Genomic DNA, 8078 nt, shown 5'->3' with positions numbered 1-8078 from the left:
GATTAAATCCTAAGATGAAAGAAGTAGTGAGAAAAGAAATACTAAAGCTCCTAGAAGCGGGTATTATCTATCCTGTTGCTCATAGTGACTGGGTGAGTCCGGTGCATTGCGTCCCTAAGAAGGGAGGCATTACCGTTGTCCCTAATGATAAGGATGAATTGATCCCACAGAGGATTATTACTGGCTATAGGATGGTGATCGACTTTAGGAAATTGAATAAAGCCAATAGGAAAGATCATTACCCTTTGCCTTTTATCGACCAAATGCTAGAAAGACTGTCTAAACACACACACTTCTGCTTTCTAGACGGTTATTCTGTTTTCTCCCAAATACCTGTTGCACAATCTGATGAGGAGAAAACCACTTTCACCTGCCTTTCGGTACCTTTGCTTACAGACGTATGCCTTTTGGCTTATGTAATGCACCTCCCACCTTCCAAAGACGTATGATGGCTATATTCTCTGACTTTTGTGAAAAGATTGTTGAGGTTTTCATGGATGACTTCTCCGTTTACGGGACTTCCTTTGATGATTGTGATGGGGTCATAGTCCTAGGGTAGGGTCAAAGGCCTGCCATACAGGTCCTACCCAGGGACTACCCCACACAATGGACAGGGCCCTAAGTCTGTCCCGACTGGATTAAGGAGTCCCCATCATCCAGTCGGTAACAGATCCTCAATCATCCAGTCGGAGACTAGCATTCGGAAGATACCAAGCTAACCGACTCGATACACTCGGTACACCGTAACCTCTGTGGAGGGAAACTGCCGTACGTTTCCGGGTGCATTTATTAGTATTTAGGGCATACGTTACCTGTAACGTACGCATTCAACCCCCGTTACTCCACCCCTGTACCGGAACCGTTGCGGAGGGCAGCGGACTCTATATAAGCCGCCCTCCCCCACTGGTAGAGGGGTTAGCAAATCATTGTATTCCATATTACACTCGACAACAAGCTCCGAGAGCACTGAGACGTAGGGCTGTTACCTCCAACCCAGAGGGGCCTGAACTCATACAACCTCGCCGTAGCTAGGACTCTGCCCATCTCATTCGTACCCTACACATCTACTGTCAGGCTTATACCCACGACAGTTGGCGCCCACCGTGGGGCAGGCGTCCAAGCGACTTCCGGCGAGTTTGCGACTACTTCTTTTCGTCATGTCGTCCGGCGGAGATTCGAGCATGGGTCACCAGATCTTCTTCGGCGCCCTCTCCTTCATCGTTGACGACTCGGCGTGTGTCGTGGTTTTGTCACGGCAGATGTCCTCGTGAAAGGACTTAGTACTGGAGCCATCGCACCTTGGTGGCGACTCAACGGGGTTAGGCGGGAGAGACACGGCGATTTACCCAGGTTCGGCCCCTCGAGAAGAGGTAATAGCCTACGTCCTGCTTTGTGTGTATTGATGTGGATTCGATTACAAGGAAGGCGTAACTCGCCTAAACCTAGCACTCGATGATTTCTAACCTGCGTCTCCCCCTCCAGACTCGCCTTTATATATAGGTCAAAGCCTTAGGGTTTACAAGAGTCCCTTCCTTTTTAAAAATCATGACCACCGCGGTCTCTAAGTCGCCGTCTTGCAAAACTCAGAGTCCTTCCGTAAATCATAACCATCCTGCGACTTGGAACCGCCCAGGCTGAGGCCCAACTAGCCCTAAAGGATGAATTGCCTTAACAGTAACCCGGCCCATATTCGGGGGTCACTTAACAAGCAATATCCCCAACATTAGGCCCCAAATTGACTTGAATCTTCATGTCAATGCTTCCATTTTAGTCGAAGGTGATTCACTCCTCTGTGTTCCTCCGTACACCAGAAATCTTAACTCGCCAGCTGGTACCGGACAAAGTCTCTGAGCCGCCAACGCATTTCCCATCAGTACTTTCCTTAGCCCTCGATTTTCGGGAACTCCAACACAATCCCAATGGATCTTTTAATGCATCATTATCCCAAAATTTTCGGACGTCATCATGGCGAATCTTTCCTTCCCCAACGGTTCCCGCTCATAACGCCTCGATCCCCGCGCCCGTCCTGAGAAATAGGCGGAAGGGACAGGGCTGACACCGGCCACCTACCAGTCTCGTCAATCCCTCCACCATCATCTCAGCGAGAAGAACACGCTCCGCATCCCGAAGGCTTCGCAGCCGGCCGCGAACTCCACCCCCGTCCGAAGAACTCCAGTGCTGCCCGCAAGCCGTCGCCGTTCGAGGAGCTCCGGCGCCGTTCGAGGAGCTCCAGCGCCGCCCGCACGTCGTCGCTGTCGCCAGGCTCCACCGCCGCCGAGGGTCCCCTCATTCTCCAACAGCCTCCATCATCGCCGATCCTCCTCGACCAAGATCTCCAGGTCAGGCCGCTGTTTCCCCTTCTTTTAGGGTCGATTTACTTTTTTGTTCTAGCTGCCGCCATTGCCATTGTCCCGAAGCTCTATGCTCGTTACCATCTTAGCTGTCGAACTGATTAGTCCGAGCGCCATTGGGGCACCCAGTGCTTCGAACAATGCTATCCTTCTGTGCCCTTGCGAATTTTCGAAACAGACTAGTCTTTTTAAACATAAGGCACCATCCTGATCACACATCGTTCATGTTCTAGCCACGTCCGTAAGCTTTTATATCTGTTGAATAGATCCATTCCTCTTTCACTGTTTGCAAAAAGCTGTTTGGAAACCTCGTCCTTCCCTTAGCATTTCGGAAAGAATAAATTTTACCACCCACAGTAGCGTCGCTTCTGAGAATAGCCCTGCTCCGATAGGTCGCCACATCAGCCCAACCCGGCCTCCCAATCCGGCGGGTTAAGCAGAAGCTAGTCCCGACTCACATAGTAAATGTTCGAGACATGTAATACCATTTTCTTGCCTATTTGTAGCATGGGTGCCGTTTTCAAGAGTGATTGGCTCCCCACCAAAGTTGACGATGCTGTTTTGGCGAATTACGTGAAAGCGGGCTGCTTGGATCCTCAAGACGTCATTGGATGGCGCACCGGGTTAGGAGAAGACCTACCCAACCCCAAGGAAGGGGAGATAGTAGTTTTTGTGGAACACTTAGAACGGGGTTTTAAACCGCCCGGATCTAAATTCCTTAGAGACGCCCTGAATTTTATGAACGTCCGACTCCAGGATTTGGGACCCAATTCCATAAGCAACCTAAGTCAATTCCAAGTCCTTTGCGAAGCTTATTTGCGGATCGAGCCTTCCGTCCCTCTGTTTTGGTACTTTTTCCACTTGAATCGCCAGACGGAATTCCACAATGGCCCTAGTTTGGAACTCGGCGGGGTCAACGTCCAGCGTCGCAGGGACAGTCCGTTCCCTGCACTCACTATGCCTAGCCATCCCAAAGGCTGGGGTGAATCTTGGTTCTACTGCAAGGAAACATCCCCTGCCGGCGAAAACAAACTTCAGGGTTACAGGCCAAGCCGCCTTCCAGTCAACTTCAAGCTCCCCGACAAGCTCACCGAGGAAGAAGAGTCGGAATTCGTCCCAATTCTGTCCGAACTGAGATCCTTGACGAACAACGGTCTCACCGGGGTTGACTTGATTCGCTGCTGGGTCGAATGGGGGATCCTTCCTCTGAGCCGCCGAGACGGCCTGATGTGCGAATTTGACGGTACTCTGGATCATCCCCAATGCTACTTCCACACAGCATTAACGGAAAAAGACATCGTCACCATCATCAGGAAGCTGACCAGCGAACCTGCAGCGAAATGCGGCCAAATCGGCCTTAAGCCCTTCTGCAAGATTAACCCGGCACCCAAGGTAACCAAAGCTAACTCGCCCTCAACTTATATTTCATCCGTTTTACTGTCATCATGACTTCATGCCATATCCCCTTCCAGAAAGGCGACAAGTTCTGGTCTAGGAGACCTAAGAAACAAGCCATGAAGAGTGCTAAGCCGCCTTCCAAGAAAAACAAAGGCAATGGCAAATCGGCTGCGGCCGAGCCATCTAAAGTCGACGAATCTCAAGCTGGCGACGCACTCTCAGAGGTACCAATCCGTCCTCATTTTCACTCGCCACTTATCACCTTTTAACTTTTATTTATCTCTCGCCCCTCTTATAATAGAATGAAGATAACGGGAGCCAGGAAGACTCTGTCGAGGTAATTTAAGTCTCCTCCGATTCATCTCCTTCTCCACCTAAGCCGGCCCGGCGAATATGTGGGGAAGTACCTCTCTCACATCCAAATGCCCATTTGGACCCAAATTTCTTACTGAAGAAAACGCAGCACGCCTCGAAACGGAAAACGCGAAGTCATTCTGGCGACCTGACACCTGGCTTGCCAACAAGGAACAAAAGAAAACCAAGCGAGGTACCTCCTTTTCTTATTTGAGCAACCATCGTTCGTGCTGCTTTGGATCACAGTCATAACCCGCCAGTATTATCGATGTACAAATTCTACAGGATTCTCCCCCTACTTCTGGCGACTCAGTGATGTCGACCCTTCCACCAATGATCCGAGTCCCGGGGTAAGTTCCTTGTCCTGATCCTTGAGAATAATATTCTTTTTAATTTTTTAACACGCCTATCTCTTTCATTAGGGTGCAAGCCAAAAAGAGGAAAACTAGTGGATCAATCCCAGACGCCACTTCTGAACCTCCAAGGAAAGCTACTTCGACTCAAGAAGATCCGAGTCAAAATGAGCCGTCAATTCAAGCAAACCCTCCTGAGTCGCCCAAAGGATCAACGGATGTCCCTAGATCACTGGTCGTAATGACGACAGCTGATGACCCAGATGCTGTGGTCATCACTGATTTTGGTTTCTCCAAGCCGGTAGAGACAATCCTCTCCAAACATATAGCATCCCCTTCTCCATCAATTCCCGAGTCTGGGCCTTCCAAGGCGAAACTTTCTGACTACGCAGGTCTGGAGTTTAAAGAGCTCTGTTCTGGCTTCGCAAGTCGCCTGGAAGCGAGTTACGAGATGGAAAAGAATCTGCTAAAGATGTTAAATAACAAGCATGAGGTAAACTTTATACTCTGTATTATTCCCAGTAACCGCCAAGGGCCGGGTCATCAGTAAAATGATGAGCCGGGTCTTGATTTCTGTATAATTTCCCTTGAGAAATTATACATTAGCCCCCAAGTGTCAGGGGTATTGCCTTGCAATAATTCTGAGACTTGTCTTTGTTTTAAATTTTGAACAGGAAAGCCTTGCCCAGACCGAACTGGCCCTGGGCGACTTAAGGAAAAACTTGGCTGACCAACAAGATGCCCGAACTCAGTCGGAAGAAAAATATAAGTTGGCTCTGGTTGAACTGGAAAAGCTCAAGGCCGAGTTAGAAAGAACTCAGGCTGACCACAGCGCGGTTTTTACGAGAGCCGAAAAAGCAGAAGCAAAGCTGGCAACTGTGCAGCAGGAGCTATCCGGATTAAAGTGCCATATTTCCAACATGACACAAGCCATCTTTGGTAAGCTTTACCTAACTCTCCAATCTTATCCTCTTCCTTGGGCAAATTCCTTAATGTTTAACTTACCGGTTATTTAATCACAGGCTCGAGAGTCGCCAATTTGCAAGACGACAGCGTGTTGATGCTGAAGGCGATCTATACACTGACGGAACAACTGTACACAGGCAGTGTGCTGACCGTCAAAGCTGTGATCGGTGCAAAGGAGCCCATAACTTCTATCAACAAGGTGCTTGGATATCTATCCACACTGCCTCCCCAGATCGGCGAGTTAACCCGATCAGCCGCCCGGAAGGGTGTCCTGACGGCTCTGAGTCGCTGCCTGGCGTATGCTCCAGAAATTAATTTGGAAGAAGTAGCTGCCAGCTTCCCTCAGCTTAAAGATGACGGCTCGGAGTTCGTGGAAGAAGACTACCAGAAGGTTGTCAAGGATTCTCGACTGGCCGCGACTCAACTCGCCGCCATCCTTGACTTGACAAAATATCAGGCGGCTTACGATGACAAGAATAAGAAAATCAGCCCGCCAACCTTCGTGGTGACCATCCTTATCCCTCGGCGACCCAAGAATCCCTTTGACTGGGAAACAGACCTGGCATCAATCTTGACCGATGAAGACGATTTTGCCTCTTTGTCGAGATGCAATTGGGTCTTGGGCGATTTACAAATCGAATCTGGTCAGAGCTCACGCCAGGACTTAGCGGAATAGATTTTCCTTGAATTTGGCCCAAGAGCCATGTAATAGTCAGTACTATCTTTGGATGACATCTTCTGCAAAAAACCCTTATACCGCCTTTGAGGCGGTTTAAAATATTTTGTTAATCCTTATCAGAATCGCCTGAAATGCTCAATCCGCCAAGGATGAAAACCTTGAGCACATTATCTGTGAAAATAAAAGAACCACAAACAGTTTCAACGAGTAAGCAGTGAGGATAAAAATTTCCAAGGTCAAATCATAACACGAGTAATTTTGTCGGCTCATACGGTCGCGACAGGAGGGGGCGAGTCAGGAAACTCGTGCACCCACCCTTAATGCAGGTTTCGTCGGCTCATACGATCGCGACAGGAGGAGGCGAGTCAGAAAGCTCGGGCACCCACCCTTAATGCAGGTTTCGTCGGCTCATACGGTCGCGACAGGAGGAGGCGAGTCACAAAGCTCGTGCACCCACCATTAATGCAGGTTTCGTCGGCTCATACGGTCGCGACAGGGGGAGGCGAGTCAGAAAGCTCGTGCACCCACCCTTACTGCAGGTTTCGTCGGCTCATACGGTCGCGACAGGAGGAGGCGAGTCAGAAAGCTCGTGCACCCACCCTTAATGCAGGTTTCGTCGGCTCATACGGTCGCGACAGGTGGAGGCGAGTCAGAAAGCTCGTGCACCCACCCTTAATGCAGGTTTCGTCGGCTCATACGGTCGCGATAGGGGGAGGCGAGTCAGAAAGCTCGTGCACCCACCCTTAATGCAGGTTTCGTCGGCTCATACAGTCACGACAGGGGGAGGCGAGTCAGAAAGCTCGTGCACCCACCCTTAATGCAGGTTTCGTCGGCTCATACGGTCGCGACTGGGGAGGCGAGTCAGAAAGCTCGTGCACCCACCCTTAATGCAGGTTTCGTCGGCTCATACGGTCGCGACAGGGGCAGGCGAGTCAGAAAGCTCGTGCACCCACCCTTAATGCAGGTTTCGTCGGCTCATACGGTCGCGACAGGGGGAGGCGAGTCAGAAAGCTCGTGCACCCACCCTTAATGCATGTTCTGTCGGCTCATAAGGTCGCAACAGGATGTCATGAAATTGCTCTTTCTTTTTCTTAAAGAAGAAGCCCCCGAGTCAGGGAAACATTATATTATTCGATAATGAAAACTAAAAAACTTACAAAGCATGGAGTTTTAAGAACTCAAGTGTAATAAGGCCGCAAATGGGCAATATTCCAGGGGCGAGTTGACTCAGCCCCCGTAGTCGGTCGATCAGGCCGAAGATCCATCAAGTAGTAAGAACCATTGCGGAGGTTCTTGCTGACAATGAAAGGTCCCTCCCAAGGGGGCGAAAGCTTGTGCATGCCTGCCCGATCTTGTATCAGTCGAAGCACCAAATCGCCTTCCTGGAAGGTCCGACTCTTCACCCGGCGACTATGATAACGCCGCAGATCTTGCTGATAGATCGCCGAATGAGCCGCTGCTAAGTCACGTGCCTCTTCCAAGGCATCCAAAGAGTCCTGACGCGCCAGCTCGTTGTCTTGCTCCGCATATGCGGCGACTCTAAGAGAATCATGCCTTATGTCAGTAGGGAGGACGACCTATGCACCATAGACCAAGAAGAAAGGGGTGAACCCCGTGGACCAATTCGGGGTGGTTCGGATGCTCCATAATACCGAAGGTAACTCCTCCACCCAACATCCTTGAGTTCTTTCTAGGGGAATTATGAGCCGAGGTTTGATCCCTCGCAAAACTTCCTGATTCGCCCGCTCGGCCTGTCCGTTTGAATGCGGGTGAGCAACTGCAGAGATATCAAGCCGGATATGTTCACGGCGACAGAAATCCAGCATCGCTCCTTGGGACAAGTTAGTACCATTGTCCGTGATGATACTGTGCGGATATCCAAAACGGAAAATCAGCTTCTTCAGAAATTTTACCGCAGTCTCCGCGTTGCAAGTCCCAACAGGCTCCGCCTCAATCCATTTAGTGAATTTATCAACC

This window comes from Hordeum vulgare, chromosome 3H, assembly GCF_904849725.1.
Source record: "Hordeum vulgare subsp. vulgare chromosome 3H, MorexV3_pseudomolecules_assembly, whole genome shotgun sequence".
NCBI classification, from domain to species: Eukaryota; Viridiplantae; Streptophyta; class Magnoliopsida; order Poales; family Poaceae; genus Hordeum; species Hordeum vulgare.
The sequence above is the reverse complement of the archived record's forward strand: the minus strand, read 5'-3'. Positions refer to the sequence as shown.